General features: G+C 37.1%; 1 protein-coding gene across 3 annotated transcripts in view; it reads left to right on the top strand.

Moving 5' to 3' along the window:
- grid2 (glutamate receptor, ionotropic, delta 2) overlaps window positions 1–23729 on the top strand; it is a 392977-nt gene that overhangs the window by 2639 nt on the left and 366609 nt on the right. The window lies entirely within an intron of this gene.

The following is a 23729-nucleotide window of genomic DNA, read 5'->3' as shown; positions in this document are numbered from 1 at the left end:
ATTCAGTTGAATTTTATTGAATTATTTGAATAGCGCTTTTAACAATGAACATTGTCACAATGCAGCTTTACAGAAATATATAAATTCCACATATAAATTTTATATTTGTAAATTTACCCCTAAAGAGCAAGCATTTGTATGTCTGACAAGCTATGGCATTGTATATATATATATATATATATATATATATATATATATATATATATATATATATATAGCTTGAGAGGCTGTAAAGATGAAGGCCCTCCATCATTGTTCAATCAGCACATCTGCCAGGACGTTAGCTGCTTGGAAAAAAATATTCCAATAGATGTTGTTCTATAGATAATGTTAAATATTGTATTATTTTCCTCCGGTCAGAGATTGCTCACATTCACATGTGCAACATTGGTCATTTTTCAAATAAATAAATAAATAAATAAGCATATAGTGTCTAATGCAGTGTAAAATGTGTGACTTTGGTCTGGTTTCTGATGGTCAGTCTCCACAGAGATGATCTCTGTACGTGTTGCTCTGACAGGTTGTTCTTGTGTTGCTCTTCAGCCTGCTTGTTATTCATTGTTCCACAACTGCAAATTAAACAACATTAAAGAGTCAATAAACAAACAAGAATGATATATTTGATATCTGATAATCTCATCACCATCTCTTGCACTTCACTGTATGTTACATGGTTTAGTCCAAAGCCAAAGGGAATTGTGGATAATAATCTTCAGCACTGCCTGGCAGGTGGGCCAGATGGGTAGTCCCATTTCAGCAGTCTATTTTTGGACATACTTCTTTTCCTCCATCACAAGAACACAGTGGTAATGTGTTGTGTTAGCCTGCAGGCTACCTATCATGCCAGTATTTCATATTCAGCACTTTATCTCATAGGCGGTCCTCGACCCTATTCAGGGGCATTTCAGCCCTCTGTCTTTCATTTTAATTACTTATTTCCAAAATCAGATTAATTCTCCAGATTTCGTAAATGTGACAGCTAACAAAAGCAACACTGCGGCAGAAACAAACTGCAAATTGTCCCCTGGCTCTGAACGATCCTCCCCTTTGTTTTGCGATTTAATGGTTTGACCTGAACCAAAGAATCTAGTGGCTCAAAGCTTTCCACAATCCTTGCTGATTCTCAGTGTGAACTAGTGGGGTTGCCAGGTCAGCTAGTGTGCCATCCAAGTGGGCAACTTTCATAAGGCTGACTGTTGCAAATTTGAAGGCTAGGGTGGCGGACTACTTTAAAATTCCCCACAGTCAGCAGAAAGCTTTCATTGTAGACAGATGCAATGAAAATGTAATGTTTTATGAATATATTGATCCTAGTGTTAAATATATGGCAACCTAATGACAGAGATGGGCACATATCAGATCATTTCAATTCAATTTTATTTATATAGAGATTTTAACATTAGAGATTTGTCACAAATCAGCTTTATAGAAATCTGGATGTAGATTGAAGTCTCTGATGAGCAAACCAGAGGCACCAATGGCAAGGAAAAACTCCCTGAGATGACATGAAGAAGAAACCTTGAGAGTAGGTGACACCAAACACTCAGATTATAAGTCATTACTCTTCTACAACTGTATACTATAAAGTCAAACAGTGCTAAGTATGAGTACCATCAGGGTCTTAATGCGAGACAGCAGAGGTTAAGTGAGTGGTGCAGAGGCCAAGTGAGTGGTGTATTTGATGTCATGCCATTTGAAAGATAGTTTACATCCCTGATTTTACCATTTTCGATCTGAAAGAAACTTGGCTGAAATGTTTTATTTCACAGTAATTCTCTAGATCCTCCAACAGTAGGGTACAATGGATAACAAAAGCTAGCAAAAAAGTGACAAAGGTAAATGTTTCATGTATTACTATAGGGAACAAATAGAAATGTTATATTTATTCATTCATTCATCTTCAGTAACCACTTTATTCTGGGGAGTGTCAAGATGGATCTGAAGACTATCCTGGGATCACTGGGTGCGAGGCAGGAATTCAATCCAATTGAATTTCCGCTTTTAACAATGAACATTATCACAAAGCAGCTTTACAGAAATCTATAAATTCCACATATAAATTTTATATTTATAAATTTGTTCCTAAAGAGCAAGCCAGAGGACGACAGTGGCAAGGAAAAACACCCTGAGATGATGTGAGGAAGAAACATTGAGAGGAATCAGACTCAAAAGGGAACCCATCCTATAGTCAAGAAAGTGCAGTTGTGTGTAAACAGGAACCTATGAGCTCATAAGCAACTTGTGAGTATTCACTCCCAGGGAAATTAAGCACAGCCAATCCACCTCCTGACATGATTTTGGAAGGTGGAAGGAAACCAGAGAATCTGGAGGAAACCCCTTCAGACATGAGGAGAATATACAAAGCTTTCAAAATCATTTAAGATGTGTATTTGGCTATAATGTTAAAACAGCAATATAACTTGTAATTGCAACAGTGTTTTTTTTTTTTTAAATAATATTATTATGCTATTTACATAATATTGCATTTAAGAAAAATTGTAGTACTACACTTAATTAAAAATGTGCCATTACAGTAAATGAATATTACCATAAGAATGCTTAGAATATTAATTACAGTTACTACCTGGCAACTCCATTTACTAGTTGGTGTTATATTGAACTAATTTTAAAACTCCCTTTAGACCACTTTTTTATTGCATATAGAGAGTCAGAGTTCACCAGTCGAGAGAAACTTCCCGGCTTCAGAAATATTTATATTTCCTTATTGTTTAGAAATAGTCTATTCTTATTGGAAGCTGAGTCCCCTTAAAGTTTCAAATCCAAAATTGTTCTTGTATCATCTGTTTTCCATCATAGTAATGTAGGATAGAGTATGGACGCATGTTTTAGTGTGAGTTTTGTTTTCTTTTGCGTGGGACAGAAAGAAAGAAATGTCAATACTTGATAGTACAGCGTGTCCCAAAAGTCTCCATACACAGGGGAAATGAACACTTTTTAGCAAAATGTCTTCCAAACTTTTCATACTTAATTTATATTATATGATTTTCAGATAGCCTTTAAGAATGCCTTTGACAAAAGAAGAACGTATTGAAATCATTCTCAGAGCTGGATCGGGAAGCTGTCGCAAAGTTGTGGTGGACTTTAACAGGAAACATGGCAAGCACCTCACACACAACACTGTTGCCAAACTTACTAACAAATTCAAAAAGCCTGGAAGTGTTGCGGACCAAGTGAGAAGTGAACGTCTACTAACATCCACTGATGAAGGCACAGCCGACCTGGTGCTGCCGTACATAGTCCCTTATGTATGGAGACTTTTGGAACACCCTGTATATTAAACAGTGTGATCTAGGTGCAACAAATGCAAGCATTTAAATTGGGAGTATAAGGTCAGCAAACAATATTGCTGGGTTTTTACATTGCGCTTAAGTGATATACCAGGTTTTGTACAAGCTTTGACGTTACATGGCTCTTTTAGGGTTTATGCTGGCATTTGGTAAAGCACACTTCGCCACACATTATGGCACTTGAAAGACAAAGCTTTCCGCTGTCTCTGTCACTTCATGTGTTATTTAGAGTTTTGCTATTTCCATAAAAGCTGTCTCTTGCATTATATGCTTATCTGGATGACTATAGAGTGAAGTGAGTCAGACATGGCTGTTTTGTTTTAGTGTTCGGCATAGTGCATACAAATATATCCCTGTGATAGGACTGCACTATGCAGTGATCCTGGAGTCAAGGGCATGAAAATGAAAGAGCGTAGGAATAATTAAACAAGTCTTACAAGTGTCACTGTCTGATCTTGTGCCTTCCTCAGTTGATGAAAAGAACGAGCATGCGTACGTATTGAAAGGTCCGTTCCGACAATGGTGTGACAGCTCGGGCATTTCTCTTGGGTTTACCTTTTCTTCATTTCTATTTCTTACAAAGAAATGTTGTAGTAGGATCACCTGAGGCCTTTTGAGTGTCACTTCACTTCAAACTAATCTCTAGGGTAGTGGAGTCATGTGCAGCAAATTTAGGATGTGAACGTCTGTCAGGATGATCCCTGTCAAATTGTTAAGCCATTTTCTGAAATTCCTCCTCATGTTCTACCAGAATAGAGTATTGTAAAAATAAAACCTTTTATCAGAGCCATTTGAATGAATCCTTGTAAGACTGAGAATAAGATTAACTAGAGCTCTGTGCCCCAAAAGTGTGGAAAGTGTGGAAACGCTGTTACAGGGATAGCAAAAGATATCTATTCTTTTCTTTTCTTTTTTTTTTTTTTTACACAATTTATTAAACAGGTTTTATGATGCAGGAGAATGAATGATTAAATGCTGCTTTTTTCATTACAGATACAATGGCTTGTAAGTGTGTTTGCACCAAACTGCTTTATGTTGTCTGATCCTTAAAAAAAGTTCTCCCATCATTGTCAGTCTACTTGAATGTCCTCCTCTCTCTTTGTCTTACAAAGATCAATGTACATTTGACACTTCACTCTTGACTCTGCTTGACTCTATTTCCTTGTGTTTTATTTTTGGGTTGCTGATACAGAGAACTTGAGTTATTTCCTATGTATTGAGTAAACATGCTCCCGGTGAACTGTAAAGCAGCGCTACACTGAGCACATCAGTCAAGCCTCACTACAGGGGTTAAGGGGAGCAATGCAGTGTCGTAATTACAATACACTGAGCTGGAAAGAAAACATCTTGCTGTAGTGACGGCTGTTCTGTGATCCATAATAGCTGTACAGGAATGTTAGGACTGTATGTTAATCGTGTCAGGTGGATAGATGAAACACCCAGGAGGCAAGCCAACAAGCGTGTATCTTCGTAGCTTGGCACTCAGGATTCGTCTCTGCATAGCAAATCTCACAGAGAACATGCAAATAGAGTCAGACTTCAAGCTCCCTACAAACAAGCTTTTGCAACATACCATAATCCTCTAAAGGAAGCAGGTCCCCTTTGAGAGGTGGTGGCTCTGATCATCGCTGTCTTTCACACATGGAGCCTTGGGCCCCGTTCTTTGACTCCTGTTTCCCTCTCTCCCTCTCTCTCGTTCCTCCTACCCGTTCTCTCAGTTCTCTCTAGCAGCTCTGATCAACTCCTGTGTGCTTTACTGCATGAGTGCTATGAGTTTCAGAAGTCTTACTCTGTTCACTGCCATTTTTTTGCATTAGGAAGTTATTTCACACTCTTTAGAGAGCAATGCATACTATAATATGCACAATATTCTCTGGTTTGGCTTAGCTTGAAAGTCATTACACTGAACAACATGGTCATCTGCTTCCCTCCACTAAACAAAAAAAAAAAAAGTAAGTCTGTGATCTGACCATGCACCATGTTTTTTTTTTTTTTTTTTTTTTAAATATGTGATGTCTTGTAGAACTTGAATCTTCTTTAATAACTCATCCACTCTCTAAGCACTTCTTTCTTAAAGTTGATTTCCCATGAGAGAGAAGATTCATCTTTCTCATATTCATATGGACTAGTACACAGAGTGCCATAGCTCTCCTATGCCACATGGCAAATAGAAGAATTCAGTGCTTGAGAATTCGTATAGAATACTACAGAAACACTCCACATTCTGATGATTCCACAAACCATCATTGTTCTAACTCTCCTTGCTTATGCGTCTTGTCTTATATCACAAGAATCTAACTGAGAAGCACTGATGAAAACTATACCTGCATTCACTGTATAGTGGACTAATAGAATAAAAGTGAATTATATATGGTGTAATCCTTACGCAAAATCCTTATTCAGTTATTTTCTGGCATAAGCATAAGTCTGGTAAATCTTAAACATTAAGCTGTAAATCCTCTTTGGAAGAAGCCAGCTTTAATCATGTGGATATTGTCTCGACCTCATTAATTCCTTTGATTGTCTCTGACCCTGTGTATTGCTCTTTGATATCAGGAGAGGTCACATCCTGCTTTGTGTCAGTGTAAATCCTCATCTCATCATCCTTCTGGCCTCAACCAATAAAATATTCTACATTAAAAACAATTGGTTGCAAATTGAAAATCCCCTGACCATGTCAGGCTGTTAGCATCATGGCTAAAGTTCAGCAAAAAGTGCATGCTGGGATTTAATTGGACAAAGAAAGACATGTTTTATAGAGCGGGATGGAGGGTTGAGTAGATGAAATTATGGCTCTGTGTTAATTGCGTGTAGAAGGAATACTAAACTCCTTCTACAGTTGTTTACACTATCATAGATCTGTATGCTGTGCTTACTACTGAACACAGTGGCTCTAGGATACAGTCTGGGAAAGACACTGCTAAAGGCTGTGACTGAATGATAGGGCTTTGTTTCAGTAGGCAAGATGACATAAGCTTTAAGGAACCCAGTCAGGATTGCAAAGTCACACCACATTTCTTAGCACTGAGAGTTTGTACTTAAATTGGTGTTTATGCTAGTCTTGCTAGAGGTGTAGGTTGTAGTGTAGTCTTGTCTTCAGATGCTCCACCCATTGGTCAAGGAGTGTCTGATATTTTTTGTACACCTTTCTGCTTAAGGATCTTGAAGGTCGAAATCTGATTTCCGCATTTCCAGAGCCACAGGCATCAGTATTGTCAGTATTGCCATGGCAACACTACTTTTCATTTAAGTATTGTCTGGCAATGTTTCATTGTACAGCAGGCAAAGAAGCAGTTTGATGCACGTTTGTTTGCGCATTAACACAATTGACAGATTTGTAAAATTCAGGTAAATCCAGTCATTATAAAGGTCATCTAGATGCAAATCTAGACCAAGTGTGCACTTGAGCAACTCAAACAAATGTTCTTTCTTCACAGACAGTGAGGCAATGGTCTGAGGTGTTCTATTATGCATGCATGGTATTTAAAAGCCAGGAGTGAGAAACACATAGGATTCATCAAGCACTGGCACCATCAATTATAACACTACTACTAGCTATACATACTATATTTACTATTAACATCAGGCATTATCATTTAAATAACTGTACCAATGCTTCTTTGTGGATATAGCCAGAATAAGTAACAATATATGACATGTATCTACAAAAGAGAGCACCTAATACTGAGCTGGTTATATAATTATATAGTGATTGAAAACCAAAAACATGGTTGTGTTAGAATGGCTGAGTCAAAGCCCAGACCTCAATCCGATGGAGAATCTGTGGCAAAACTTGAAAATTGCTGTTCATCAGTGGTCTCCATGCAATCTGGATGAGCCTGAGCAATTTTGCCAAGAAGAATTTGGATCCACATTTGCAAAGCTGATAGAGACATATCCCAGCAGCTCTAATTGCACCCAAAGGTGGCTCTTTCAAATATTGACCCAGGTGGGTGAGTACTTATGCAAACAAAACATTTCTGCTTTTTTAATTGAACCTTTGTGTCACAAAAGGCAATATTTTGCACCTTCAAATAAACATATTGTGTAAATTGAATAGTAAAAATCCCAGTTGACCCCATTTAGCCTGTAAATGTGAAGAAGTTTAAGGGGGTGAATACTTGTGTAAGGCACTGGAATTAATGGTGTTCTGGTAATTATTTATAGGTAGTTTTTTATTTACTATTTATGAGGGCTTGTGGCAGCGCATGTGTCTTCATTAATAGTTTGGCATAGAAAACTGACTCTATAGAATGTTGCAATATAATTAAAAGCTCAGTATGGCACCTAATATTTAGGGAGTCATAATGTAAAACAATGTTGTGTTATTTGTTTTTGTGCATTATGACAGTTGTTTTCAAAAAAGGGTAAAATAGCCTGGAGAACAGTATGAGCTACCACGTGCATGTTAGTAACAGTGATGTTAGGTCAAAGGCAATCCTAGGAGCAAGGACTTTCAGGCATCTATTGTTAAGTGACAAAGCATTTAGTAGACATGAACATCATGTAATATCGTTAAATAAGGACATTTTGTTTTTGGTTTAAGACACAATTCATTCAGATATTTGAAAGTCATACTTGATTTCAACTTGCTTGAAGTGTGGACAAAATTATGTTGAAAACAAGGCACATTTCCTTCCATTTTAAGCTTTTATTAAAAATGGAATGATTTTTTTTCTATTGAAAAAGTATTTTTTAAAAACTTAGATTACATAATTATAATCTTAATGTGAATTAATACAAAATACAGTATTAAGTGATTGAAAGCACATTTATATGGTATGAAACCTACATAATTATGAAAACGCCTACATGGCTGGTAGAGTGTCGGTGCGAACACGGTTCTTACGCAATACATGTGAACTGCTTAGCATGGAATTTTGGCAATATTACTTTTACACAAGGGATGGCACCCGTGCAATTCCACTTGCTGGTTTTTAGCAGGGAAACAAGATATAGCCTAATCGCTGGACTTTAAAAGTTTACATAATTCCATCTTTAACAGTTAGTAGACTTTTGTTTAAAGCAGTTAGTGGTGAGTTCACCAACAGGCTACAGTGAAAGTCTGTGCATGGGCATGTGGCATGTTAGTGTAAAATGCTAGAAGTCTGGCTTGCGTCAATACAGTTACAGCTATACTGTTATAGTATATATAGTTATATGTGCTTGCATCAAAATGATATATGCAATATCTAAAGTTTCTTACCAAAAAATCATCTGAAACTTGTGTAAGATGTTTGCAGGAAGATGTTCTCATTTAAACGCCATTAAGTGTAAAATATTACTTTATTACTTTATAAATATTACTAATTCCGAATTTGCAATTGTGTATTCTTTCAGGTTAGAATCCAGATATTTCAGAAACCAGAGATGTGGCTAAAATATGTTGGATTTGTTTTCTTTTGTTGAAAAGGCTGAAAGGTTAATTACAAATTTGCTTTTATGTATGCTTTTTCTCCCATTATCCAGATACATTTTTATTCTCAAGCACTTGCACTGCAAGATCATATCAGAACATCTCATGTTTGGTGAATGCAATTTTAAAGTTAAATGTAGTAAAAGATTCGTCCTGGGGAACCCATAAAAGCTTTAGAACCATCTAGGAAGGTTGGAATCCTTAATAAAGAACCCTAAGTGTGCAGGGTGATGCTTCTATTAAAGGAGGCCACAGTATACCACTACTCATTTAATATTAAGCCAAAACCATTCCAATCCTGAAGCATGGTAGTACACAGTTTTAGACTGTAACACTTAGCCATCTGCATACACTCTCAAAAAAAATGAGGGCTACCTTCCTTTTTGCTGGGGTGGTACCTTCAGGGTAATCCATTTGTACCAGGAGTATGTATCTTGTACTTAGAAAGGTGCATGTAGTATACTTCTAAAGCTGTACTCTAAAGGGTAATTACAGTTCATTTATACACCTTAAATCATACTTAAAGGTAGACTATATCCACATTTAGAAATGAAAGATACATATAGGGTACAAAAGATAAATGTGCCACCCCAGCGACAAGGAAAAGTGCAATTTAGTACCCTTTTTAGTGTCGGGATCAGTTTTGAAACCATTACTCTAAGATTACTCAACTGCTTATATCAGTACTCCACTACAACAAACTTTCTGCAACTGCACTTGGCCTGATTATTTAATAAGTTGCATCCATTTCCGACTGGTCCTAATCAAAATTCCCTCTTAATGTCGCATGAGCTTCACTGGCTATAAATAGACTTGGCTCCTCTTCCTGAGCTCCTCTCTTAGTGCAACCTTGACCATCACTAACAGTTTGGCTGTTTTATGCAGTCTGGCCACAAAGGTCACATAAATAAAGTTACACAGCGAGTTTATATTTGTATTAGATTTAAGATCAAGCTACTGTATATTCCCCACTCCACTCTCTATGGCCTTTCCTTCATGAAACATAATCTCCTGTTTGGTTTCAGCATTCACTGGTCTAGAGCTAAAATCACACTGCGTGTTCCTTTAACATTCTACCTGTGTGGTTGTGGGCCGATGCTGTGAGGTTACATACTGTAAGTCCTACTTTCTAGATTTTGCCAGGGAGTGTCATGTATAATGGCTTCTTTGCCACCAACTTATTCTTAGAAAAACAACAATAAATTGGGATTAAGCAGAAAGCAATTTTTATGAAAAATAGCTCACAGGCAGTAAGCCTGCTTAGTAGTCAGGTCAGAATATAAGATGTAATATTTTTTAGCTTTGTGTCTTGCAATGGAACATGTTTATCATCCACCTGCCAAATGATTCTCCAGCATTTAGAAAAAGTCACCATTTGTAAACTAGCTTTGCCTTGTGAAATGTTGCTGGGTAATAATCTTGGGCAGGGAAAGTAATGGTGTCTCGGTCGGTGCATTATAATTGAAGAGGAGGAATTAGAAAAGATGACATGAAACTTTGTTTTTAATATTCAAACTTTGTTTGAATTTTAACTGCTATATTGTTTAAGAGTGAAAATCTCATTGTTAATCTTATTTGTGAACATAGTGGTATATTGATCACAATATACATAAATGGTATGTTAATATATCTCCCACTATAGCTTATTTACTAAACCAGTGAATGAAAAATTGTGGAAAAAGTAAAAATAGAAATTACGCTGCTAAGTCAAGTGGGTTTTGCTTGTAGAGGTCAGGAAAAATAATACATTTTAATAAAAATCAAGCACAACTGAGTATGTCCATCTCACTCTTCCAGCACAGTATAGTCCAGTATAGCAGTGATAATCTAATAAATACCATTTCCTGAGTTTCATAATAAATAAATGTGGCATTTGCTGCACTGTTTGTTTCATGTGTCTGGTTTTCTCTGAGACACTACTTATTCTTGTCACAGAAATTGGCTTTGTTGTTATCTCATATCCTTCTTCACACAAAGCGTCAAATAAGATGAAGGTTATGTTGCATTTTGTTTGTTATAACCGGCTTTGGATTGCTGTATATTTATCAGAACTGCTTATTATAATTATAATGACACATAGATGCAAAGAAGGGAAAGGGATAATTGGTGTTTTATGGCAAAGTGGCTATTCTGTGGGACAATTCTGTATATCTGACATTAGGTTTACTACATATATCAGTATAACAAAACATTAATTATTTGAATGTGTGTTCAGACACCAAATGCTATTCAGTCATATGGCAGGAAAGGTATTGCCGCTTTGGCTTAACCAGTTTGAAGCATTACATGAAGGTACAGGAGTGGAGGAGAGGTGAAAGGGTAACAGACAAGAGCAGCAAACTGGTCACTGTCGCTTTCAGCCATTTCTGACCTTTGCAAAACGATGTGCTTTCTCGTTGTTTTTATCCATGGTTTCCACTGATCAGTTCAGATGCTTGCTGCCTGTATGTTTCTGCCTGGTTGCGTAGAATCTAGATGTTTTGTAGACCTTAGAGGTAACGCTACCATTAAAAATTGGCAAAAAAAAAACACACACGCAGCTCCTCTTTTATTGCATGGTTATGGGCTTGCATCCTCCAGCACTAGTTTGAAAAAGTGACCAGATAATCACAAGCTGGTGTGGCGTGGTGACACAGCGGGTAGTGTTGTCACTTCACAGCTCAAGTGCCCCTGGCTGAACCCTCAGCTACTGTAGGGGGTTACAACATGTGTGGAGTTTTGCATGTTCTCATGTTCGTGTGAGTTTCCTCCCACTTCCCAAAAACAAGCAGGTAGGCAGGCAGCTTGGCTATTCCTCCCTGACCAGGATAAACCAGTTACTGAAGGTGAATGTATGAATGAACAATTACAATGTGGATTACTGTTCATTTGTATTGATCATTAAACTGGGTGTTCGGAACACAAATGGCACCGACTCTGATAGGGCAGGTCAAAAGCCAGTGCAGCACGCCTCCCCAGAATTCCCTTTTATTTGAACTGTGTCTCTGATTAATAGAAAATCTTCTTGTGCTCTGCAGCCGAATGCCTCACCTCTGATAATTGGATTCTGGAATAAGTCCAGATTCTGCTTTACATTGCTTTCTACATGACGACATGGGATTCCAGCACTCTTCAATATTACATTTCCACTCCGGGCGAGCAGATGAAATATTCATACCAGAAAATTACTTTAATATGGGGACCTTTTGAAGCATTTGAGGATAATTTGCAGCTTTCCTGCTTCCTTTCTAATGGTCTTTCTATGTACAGGGCAGGTCATAGTGGCATAATATATGTTAAAAGTTTCACCCAGAACGTGGACCTACTGTTGCAGAAACTGCCTTATGGGCTCTGAGGGTTCCATCCTCTGTGGACACAGACTCAGAGCTGCAATTTAATGCAGACCCTTATCAGAACTTTGATAGATGTTTTAAATGCAGTCAGCAATCAAGATTTAATGAATGGGAGGTTAAAAGCTGGATGGCCAGAAGCAGCTGTATGGAGAATGCCTCTTAATACCAAAGAAGAAGAAATGGGTACAGGGAATATTCTGACACTTGAAGATCAAAAGATTGAGTGTCTGCATGGATTATTCATATTCTTCTAACTGAATACTATGGAAGACATTCTTATCTCAGAACACTCGTTTTAGATGGTTGTGAAAAAATGGCAGCAATCTTCCTGTTTCCAATCCTTGCTTTAAGCCGTATGTCAAGACACAGGATAATTAGATTTGTAAATCACACAGAATAGTGGCCGTCACCCTGATGTCCACCCAAATCCGCCCCTACCCCTCCTTGACACACACCAATTTGTTGCTACTTGTGAGGGATTTTAGTAATATCTCGTGAGGAAGTAAACACAAACAGATCATTCAATTAGGATCATTTTCTTACTTTGATTTTGCTCACCACGTGAAACTTGTAAGCTCTGATCGTTTGTCATATTTCCTGCTTTGAAATATTGCAACATTATATTAAAGGTATTTAAGTTTGTAGGACCCATGATCAGTTCTTTTGCTTTTGACACATTGAAACACTCAGTGGTCTCTACAGGTTTTTCACTTTCGTGGTGATCTTAAATTTCGCATATATAACAAATGAAAAAAATGAACAAAAAACTAGGAACATAATGACAGTATCTATTTCAGATAGTGGTATTTCAGTAAAAATTAATTGTCATTGAATTATTTAATTCATTTTGAAAATGAGAAGGGATTGTATGGGAATGTGGAAAAACCCACGTAAATTTATTGCTGAACTAATTGCTGTAAGCAACCTTCACTGATCTTGAAGCTAATTGTTTTTAATGTCATTAAAAATCGATCAGCACTACACTATCCAGAGATATACTGAATGAAACATGATACTGGTTTAATTCCTTTTATTAAAATTATGAACCTCAAGCTCACAATCAATTTTTTTTTATTACCCTTCCCATATCTAGCCTAATGCAGCAATGAGTTTGCCTCCTTAGTATGAGGAAGTTCTCTACCCTTCCATCAAAGAGCAAAGCTAATCAGCATGGCCATGGCAGCCCGTTCGGTGAGTAGAGAGTAAACACATCTTGAGCCTTTTGCCCACGTCCTGTCCCGTCCCGTCCCCCCCCTTCAAAATCAATTTAGAAATGTCGGAAGGCTAGATCCAAAGGTTTTGGCATAGGAGTGTGCCCTATAGAAACACAAAGAGAGTGCTTTTCTGATAGAAAAAGATAAGGATCTTAATTTGGTTATGACATCACCCATTGTGTGTGTAGCAGCAGGCAGTAATGGGTGGGCAGGGCCTCACATGCAGAGTAATTTGGGACTTTGTGAGTTTGCTTATTTCTCCCAATTGAGGGGATAAGCTACTGTAAACAGCGTGCAGATTAATGAGCTTTCATTAGACGAGGCTGCCTGAAAAATTGTCTGAGGACTCAGACTGTGTTTACGTTAGCGGTTGTCTGTTTCAGAGCAGGGATTCTCTATCTGATACAGCTCTCAATCACATCCTGTCATGGACCCTTCGTATTTTATAGATCTTTCTGTGTTTATACTCTCTGCTGCTATTATGTCTCTGGGTATGGATTAACCAAAATTCCAGGATAAGTCCAAATAAATCGACTCTGGACACACACACACACACACGCACACACAGTTGAAGAATTATCAGCACCTTTCTTGTGAGTGAAAATGAATATAAAGAATTCACATTGGCTCATAAGAAAATCTGTGATCGGAATTGAAGTGGACAGTCCACATGCACACATCTAACAAAATAAAGATGCTTGCAATATCTGCAATAAATCATTGCACTGCAGGATTTCAATCCAGATATTGAGACAGCTATTGCAAAACATTGATTTTGTATTCCAGCAACTATTTCTGATTGAGTTGGCTCTATGATTGGGGTTATTATCTTGTTAAAATATCCAATGTTTTGGGCTTAAAATATCCAGAACATGAATTCCATCAATCTTCACAAAGGCCCCTGGACCATTAGCTATAAAGCAACCCTAAAGCATCAAGGTTTTTTTTTTTTTTTTTTGCTTCCTGATTTTACCCAACAGAACCTCATACTTCCCAGATACTATGAACAATTAAAAAAATAGAATAACAATTTGTTGGTACCATTAGTTTTGTCACACACTGAGAGACAATACTATTATTTTACTATTACTACTATATTACTGTTATTGTCAGAAAAGAAGCTCTTATGACAATGATTTTTGTTGTAGTAAAGATAAGTAGTTTCATTAATAGTTTGAATGGAAAATAAAACGTTATATGAAATTTAATTACTATTATTGGATTCTTTTGAAGGGGCCAATAATTTTGGTATGGTTCGTATATATGTACCTGCATCATGCTTTAAACGTGTCTTTTATACGCTAGCCATTCAGAATGCAGAGAGGCTGATTGTTCTGGGCTCTTGTCACTCGTGACCTTAAGAAGAGTGATGATGTTGAGCTGCTCTGTTGACCTGTAGAGGAAACAGCTAGTAACTGGTTGGAAAAACATGAAGACACTGATGTATACATACTGAAGTCTATATTATTCTGTGGATTGGCATATCATGTCAAAAAATTTTTTATATTCAAAATGTTTACTCATCCGTTGGGATGTAATACATCAGCTGTCAAAAAGCAATGCAACCTGATTGCAAAGAGAAAAAATTAGAAATGTGTCCATGATGTTTGTGAAAACTAGTCCTTTTGCTGTCAAGTAAATAGAAAGTAGAAAGACTCCTTTCCATCATGTCATTTGTTATCTCCAGTTTCCAGAAAATAAAAAGAATAAAACAAATATATTTCAGATGAAAGCATAACAAACCTGATGACAGATAAATGACATTATATTACAGAAACACTCTTGAGATGAAGTTCTTTGCTATCAGGGTTTGTCTGTTTACTGCCGAACAGGAGTACTGCATTTCTGAGAAATGTGGCGTTGAAATACAGTCAATTCCTGTTCCTAGTGCACTTTTCAAGGTATCGCATGCATCACTACTTTTCAATGGTCATTACTGAACAATAAGTGGTTTAATGTATTTTAATGCATATGAGAAAAAAAAGAAAACCTAGAATACAATGAAGAATGAAAATAATGTGTACTAAACATTCATTGTTCAAGTCAAAGTAGGGCCAAATTGTAGACAGGTCTCTATTTAATAAACCTATAATAAATCACTGAAGGTCATACACAAAACACTGGCCAAATAAATGAACTTTCTAAGGACATAATAGCCCACGCCAGAGGAAAAGTGCTATTTTTGATCAGCAGCACTAGCTGGAGATTTGGGCACATATCCAGTGCATTAAGTAGAACACGAATGACAGGTTTAAACATGGGGATAACGTGAGCCTACCATGGAACCCCTGGGAGACATGGTACAGAAACCCATCATGCCAACGCGGCTAGAGACCTGGTAGTAGAGATGTGGCCAGGTGAATTTCAGCTTACATGTGTGCAGTAGAGATTTGGCTTCTCTCAGCTGCCTGCTGCTGTCTAACAGGAGGGCTACAACACACCCACAGATTTATGCTGCTGTTTTGCCAATCAAGCTCTGCTTCATTTGATTAAATATTTGGCACTGGACTGAAGGGCAGTGGATTTGCAGTATCAGTTCGGAAGTGTGTGCTTTATGTGTTACATTTGATTTATATACACAATAAACTTTTACCTACGGTGCTGAGGACAATAATTGGCATAGGGCCACATTTAGAGTGGAGTTATGCGTAAGTAGTGAGGATTTAATACCACAAACGCGCACATCAATATTCAAAATATTCAAACGGCAGATTACTACAGGCTACAGACTTACACTTACTGACTCTGACAGTTGCATAGGATTTTTCGCTTAATCGGGAACAATGCTTATTATGAAGAGCATATTTTATATGGATAAAGCTGAACTGCACTTAAAATGAGTTGTAAATGTGGCAGATTACTGCTCAGTCAGCTTATCCTTCAAACTGTGGCCATGTTTTCTTCAAAGGAAAGCATATTCTATTAACCAACACATTGCCATTATTTTATTATTATTATTATTATTAATAATATTTATCTTCTTTGATCAAGTGGAATGGTAACCATTAACCGCCACTAGAAATCATTTTATTAATTTTTGTCATTTATTGGGGAAGATGGACAAAACTAGTTCTTAACTGGAGCAAAGTGATTTATGCCCACCTCTTTAAGAAAAGCTAGTTTCCAACTGAGGCAGAGAAGTGATCCCTGCCTTTTTTTGAGGAGCTGATGGAAAACTTGATGCCAGACAGATGGTGAATCAGAGGCCAAAAAATTGCACAATCAGCCAGTTACACTGCAACACCAAGTGATAAACTTAATCAGACACAGAGAATTAAAACATTGAGGAATCTGGGAAGTATGTTTTGATTACCATTTGCGACATGTGTTTTGATTACCATTTAACTCATCGAACCATATTAGGTTTTTTTGACACCCTAGCTCCTGAGTTCTCTCCTTTGCCAAGGTGATGGTGAGGCAACCACTTTGAACTGGATGAAATAACAACCTTCTGATTTCACTTCCCTCAGGCACTGTTGCTGCTGGGTGCATCACAACTTCCACGGATCTCACTGACCCACTGACCTAGACTCTTTTACACAGACATAAACTTCAGACTTGTCTAAACACACACACACACACACACACACAGACACACACACACACACAGAGAAACACTAACAAAAACACTAACATATACCCCTAACAGACTAACAGATACTCAGAACTGACCATGTGTTTAATGCCGGCTTAAATTGTAAACATTTCTTTTTTTCCATTTCTCTCCTACAATTTAAATATAAACCCTGCGACTCCAGAATCTCATTGTATTCCCTACTTTTAACCCCTCTCTGTGAGCCTACACAGTGGTCCCTTCTGCTTCCTCACTCTAACTAGGATATGGCCTACATGCTGTTTGTTTTAAGTGGCATTTGTGTTCTAGTAGTTTCCATTAAGCAATTCAGTGAACACAATGGACCCCTTGATATAGTAAATATCAGTACATTGTTGCTTTTAATCATGCATCTGTCAATACACTGTTTAGTTAAATAAGTCTCCATATTTGAAACTATCCATAGTAGCCTAGTTCTAAATTGCCTTTTAATGAAAAAGTATTTGCATGATTTATCTCTGTGTCTCTATTTGTATCTCTGTCACTCTGTTTCTCCTCAGTGTGTTTTTGTGCATGATGGAAATTTTGATTTCTTTTCTTATGTAGTGGATACGATGACATTGCACAGCCCTGGGAGAGAAGAGTGTGGGCTTAATATTTGGATGTAGGTGGTACTGCTCTGACTAAGCGCAGTTGCATCTGGGATTTGTGAATTATTGTTTCTTCTCATCAGAGTGAAACGGGCTCTGATGCTGTCTTTTTGTGATGCTAATGTGGGTTTTTCATAAAATGCATGTCATTGCAATGTCCTTCAGCACTTTTCCCTAGCCATGCTAGGAATTACTTTGGAGCATGACCTTGATATTACTGAAAACTCCTTAAATGCCACCATGTTGTCATTATTGAAACTTCAGATGCATGCACAGATGCATATAAATGATTTCATATTCACTCCTAACAACCACCTTTGCACTAGCAAACACTGTTTCCTTCTATTGAAATTCGTTGCCTGTTTTATCTGAAATAACTAAAAGCAACTAAAATTACAGGTTTTACCAGTAATACACCTGCAGTTAATGCCATTGCTTCTACTATAAATTCATTTGTTTGTACTTTACACCAAAGACGTTTGGGTTTGAGATCAAAAGATGGATATGAGATGAGAGTTTACGTATGTAGGTTCTATTTCCTGGTATTTACATCTAGATGTGTTAAATAACATAAAATATAAAACCTTTTGTATTAGACCACCCAATTTTTAGGCAAGCAAAAGTATAGGAACAGATAAGTCTTGAAGTAAATTAAAATAAATAACACTTAATATTTCATTGCATATCCATTGCTTGCAATAACTGCATCAAGCCTGCGACTCATTGACATCACCAAATTGTTGGTTTCTTCTTCTGTGATGCTTTTCCAGGCTTTTACCACATCCTCTATCAGTTGTTGTTTGTTTCGTGGGGTTTGTCCCTTCAGTCTCCTCTTCAGGAGCTGAAATGAATGCTCAATTGGGTTAAGGTCTGGTGATTGACTTGGCCTGTCTAAAACCTTTCACTCACCCCCCCCCCCCCCCCCCCCCCCAAATAAAGTCCTTTGTTGTGTTGGCAGTGTGTTTTAGATCATTGTCATGCTGCATGATAAAATTCCTCCCAATTAAGTTGGATGCATTTCTCTGTAATTTGGCAGAAAAAATCTTCCTGTAAACTTCTGAATTCATTCTGCTGCTCCCATCATGAGTTACATCATCAATAAAGTATAGTGAGCCCATTCCAGAAGCAGCCATGTAAGCCCAAGCCATGACGCTACCTCCACCATGCTTGAATGATGAGCTTCTATCTTATGGAGCAGATCCATTCTTTCTCCACACTTGGGCCTTTCCTTCACTTCGGTAGAAGTTAATCTTGGTTCTAAAACTTTTGTGGCTCATCTCTGTATTTCTTTGCAAATTCTGATCTGGACTTCTGATTCTTACTGCTCATGAGTGGTTTGAATCTTGTGGTATGGCCTCTATATTTCTGCATTTGGTCTTCTTTGAATGGTGGATTTTGATACCTTTACCCCTGCCCTGTGGAGATTGTTGGTGATGTCACTAACTGTTTTGGGTTTTGGGGTTTTTCTTCACAGCTCTCACAATGTTTCTGTCATCAACTGCTGGTGTTTTCCTTGACCAACCTGTTCAATGTCTGGCTGTTAGTACACCAGTGGTTTCTTTCTTCTCCAGGATATTCCAAATGGTTGTATTGGCTATGCCCAATGCTTGTGCAATGTCTCTAATTGATTTTCCCTCTTTTCTCAGCTTCAAAATGGCTTGATTTTCTCCCATAGGCAGCTCTCTGGTCTTCATGTTGGTTTATCCTTTTTAACAACAAATGCAGACTTCACAGGTGAAACCCAGAGCTCAAACCAAGAGTAGACATTCAGAGCTATTAATTCTTTAAACACTCAATTGAACAGGGCACACCTGGGCAACAAGAAACACATGTAACAGTATTTTTGATCACATGAACAGATGGGTGAGTTCAAACAAAAGGTGCCATGTTCTAGTTGTTTAACACATCTAGATGTAAATATGAGGAAATGAAAATTTAAATTCTGATCTGTCATCTCATATTGATCATTTGATCTCAAACCCAAATGTCTTCAACAAAATTATTTTTGCCTGGAAAACTAAAAAAAGAATATACATACATATATTTACTGCATATATATATATATATATATATATATATATATATATATATATATATATATATACAACAATCATTTCCCTGTTGCTACAAATCTACTAACAAAAATGGTTTACTTTATGACAAAGTGTCCTTGTTTCATCTCTGTGGCAATTTAATTTCATAGTCATAGTCCCTAATCACCCTCACACAAAGGCAATTATAACACAGTGTCATGGAATAATATTCAACATTTACTTATTTTGAACATATTTTATGTATTTTATGTATTTTCGTTTTATAAAGTTTGCACTCTCCAAAGGTTTATCACAATCCGGTATACTTCCCTATACAATTACATGACATAAAATTTCTTATAGAATTCAATTAATTCAGATCATATGGAAATAGAATTAGCATCATATCTTAGAATCAGTGTGGCATGGCTTGCATCTCCTGCTGTCTAAAGGTTAAGAGACTCAAGATGGAAACCTGAGAATATATAGGCTTAGAGAACATTGAATTCTAGCTGTGGGTTGAAATAGCTGTCCTATGGATGAAGAACGTCCTTCACACCTCCTTTTAAACATTTTGCCATTATGCCTCATTCCCCAGCCTTTATTTACATACAAGGGATGAAATTTCAATCCATATAGAAAACATATAAAGCAGATTCGCAGCCTGGCAGTAAATCTCTGGAGGCAATTTCCTCAGAGGATGTTCTGGTCTCATTCTTCAGGTGCCAATGACAGTGACTTGCAGCTTTATATATATATATATATATATATATTTTTTTTTTTAATATATTTTATCTTAAACATATGAACAGCTTAAACGTATGAGAAAATCATCTCTTTGTTTTATTCATATTTTATTCATACTGTTAATTATTTTACAAATTAATATTACAAATATTGCTCTAAATATGGAGACTATTTTGTGTGTGAATATTTTGAAATGTTACTTTTAGTTTTTTTCAATAAAAAACACGGCACTAGCATAAGCATAAGTCAGCAACCTACCTCTGATAACCAAACGAGCATGGTATATCAAATTGCATACTTATATATCTAGACCATCATTGAGTACTAACACTAACCAGTAGTGTTTAAATTCTCTCATGTAGCCTTCAAATCTACTGAAATATCTGTTTTGATTACCAGTCGTCTGGATTTATTAGATTAGTAAATACTTTTGAATGTAAGAGCAGAGTTTTGAGACACAGCTCATGGCAACAGTCATAATGACAGTGGAAAGTTTTGAGCAAAACAGAGCTCATCATTTTGTTTAACATTGCTGTGCATGAAGTAATGTCTCACTTAATCTAATTGGCTAGAGCAGACCCAATGAAATAAAAAACAAACACATTTGTGGATTGAACTGCATGAGTGGACATGAGAAATGTTTCAGAAATCCATGAATAAATCCAGCTTGTTCCACAAATATCACATCATTGTGTATGGAGCCATCTACAAATAAATTCAGCCAATTCCACAAATAAATGACAGGGCAAGTGAGATTGTGCTTTTCAAATAATATTTGGGAACCAAATATTTATTTCTGACTTGCAAAATATTTGTGCATCTTCTTTTCTTTATTTGTGGAACTCACTTTATATTTGTGAACCACTTACTAAATTATGCAACAAAAATACCCCCATTTTGAATTGTTCTTTTTTAAACACTGGTTTCAAAATTAAAAGTACTAAAAGCCTCTCCTGCCTTGTAGAGGGCTGTTGAACCAATCTTCCATGCAGAATATTTCAAGTTTGTTTATATTCTTAGGTTTGCGCATGTGCACTTCCCTCTTCAATTCCAACCACGGGTTTTTGAACAGGATTCAAATCCAGAGGCTGAGTTGGTAATTGCGAAACATTGATTTTGTGTCTTGCAATCATTCCTCTGTTAGTTTTAGTGTATGTTTGGTGTCATTATCTTATTGAAAGATCTGTAGATCAATCTTAACCTCTTGGCAGAGGCAATGAGGTATTGGGTTAAAATATCTTGGTACTTAGTGCTTACGTATTTTTATAGATAATACCTGACTTACAGGTAAACAACCATCAGGCTTGTTTGTGAAAACTCTTGTTTGTGAAAAACCCATGGCGATGGATGACGAAAGGGTTTTACTTGTGTGTAGCTTCTTATTTATTTTATGCTTTGATCCTGAGCTCAGGTTACTGTCTGTGTGGAGGTTCACATGTTCTCCTTGTGTTCATATGAGTTTCTTTCCTTCTCTGCAGGTAGGCTACGCTAAATTGCCTGTAGGTATGTGTATGTGTGTATGTGTGTGTGTGTGGGTGTGTAGTTGGTGGGGGGGATGCTTCAGTTTCATTGTAAAACCACCTCAGGTCCACTGTTGCCATTAGCTGATTTCCTAACATCACAAAAGCTTGTCACAGGAAGCTTGGCTCACATTACCTTTTCCAAGACAAATAATTTGATACTATCTGATCTCCTCTTTCTCATCGTGTTGGAATGACAGCAGAGGCTTTCATAAATGAAAAAAATATGAAATCATTTAATACCGTGACATCAACAGTGGGAGTTTTCTTATATCGGCTTGGCAGCAGTGGAAGGCCATTTGTGTTTTTCTCCATTTTCTCATTTTGCCGTTAGGGCAAATGGAACTCTGACAGGGGTCGCATCAATGGGTAAACAGATGACAAGTGAAGAAGGGTTGTTTTGGACAGCTGGGTCACTTTCATAAGAAAGCAGTGAAGCAGCCACATTCAACACACGCTGTGTGTCTCAAGTTTTTGTGTGCTCCTACATGGAAATTACTTTCCAAGTACTTTTTGGGTCTGCATTTTTTTGTGCTTTTATTTTCAAAGGGTTTTTACTGATTTTTACCAAAACTTTACCTTGGATTAATGAAAGCTGGGCTAATTCCTATGTGGTCAGATGTCCCATAACTCCCTCTGCCAACCCAAAAGTAACTCTGGCCTAAAGAGCACAAACAAGGAATGGCAATTTGTAATGGGTTCTTAACACTGGGACTATTTTGGCAAGGAATAAATCAGTCAGGGTTGAGTTGGGTAAGGGAAAGATGTGATCTCATTCTTCTCATCATGTATGAAGGTTAATGAAAAGCACTCAGGGATGAGTTTTCCAGTGACAAGCAGCCAATAGTTTTCCAAAGCAGAGATGCGGTTCATCTTTTGATGTGCACAGTACTCCAAGCTTTTTTATGTAGGACAAAGCTACATAATGCATACGTGATATTTTTCACACTAATGGTTGGTGAATTTTTTATTAGAGACAAATGCTCTTCAACTTTTGTTCTGGGAAGAAGGGAAGGTGCTTGAGTTGACATAGAAATTAAAGGACTTGAAACAGGGAAGTCTAAAGCCTGTTTTAGACAGTGCGATTACAGTGGTCTTTTAATATTATTGTCATATTGATTGAGATCCTGGCCAAATTATATAATAGGCTGTGATAATGTGTGTTCTCCATGTCAGATTATACAATGATGACAGTAGACCTGAGATTAAAGAAAATGACTGTGCTTTGCTTACATTCAGATGTATCAATCAGTGTTGTCTGAACTCATGCAGAAAAACAGAAACTTTCTGTTTATGGGACTTTAGCTATAGACAATAAGGATCTTTCTTCCTGGCTAATAAGATGTTTCATTTGCATTTTGCCATTTGTAGCTAATCCTATGCTGTCAGCCTATTGGTGTTACCACGGCCACTGATGAGCAAATTCTATGATCACCAATCTCAACTCATGGGCAGAGAATTCTTTTACGATGTGTGACAGAAAAACCGGGCTAAAATTCGTACAGTGTAAAACTTCTGATGTATATTTAAATATGTAACATTCTTTCTTTGAATGCATACTTATTATTAAGTAGATTTCAGTCTTCCTGTCTGAGAGAAAGGAGGTTTTTCTACCCAAAGACTAACACAAATACATTTTATCGTGAATTTATGCAGGTCTTGTTCCATGTGCCTACTGCGTTTGACCATATTTCATGTTTCTGAGAACTGCTTGAGTCATATTGAAATTTCCTGTCAGCATTTCCTTTTTGCTCTATAAAGACTCATTTGCTTATCTTAATTTAACCTGAGATTAAATGATTCACTTTTATCTGCAATACAAGAGGTCACAGCTCTTGATTTTCTTCATTTTGTTTCCAGTTTCAGATGTATTTTTTTGCCACATCTGGAACAAGCCCTCTCTGAAGTAACCTGAATAGAACTGCATTCAGGGCTGCTAGCCACTGTGAATGGAAG

Source organism: Pangasianodon hypophthalmus, chromosome 8 (genome assembly GCF_027358585.1).
Source record: "Pangasianodon hypophthalmus isolate fPanHyp1 chromosome 8, fPanHyp1.pri, whole genome shotgun sequence".
In the NCBI taxonomy this organism is placed as follows: Eukaryota; Metazoa; Chordata; class Actinopteri; order Siluriformes; family Pangasiidae; genus Pangasianodon; species Pangasianodon hypophthalmus.
Note: the sequence above shows the minus strand (reverse complement) of the source record. Positions and strands in the feature narration are given on the sequence as shown.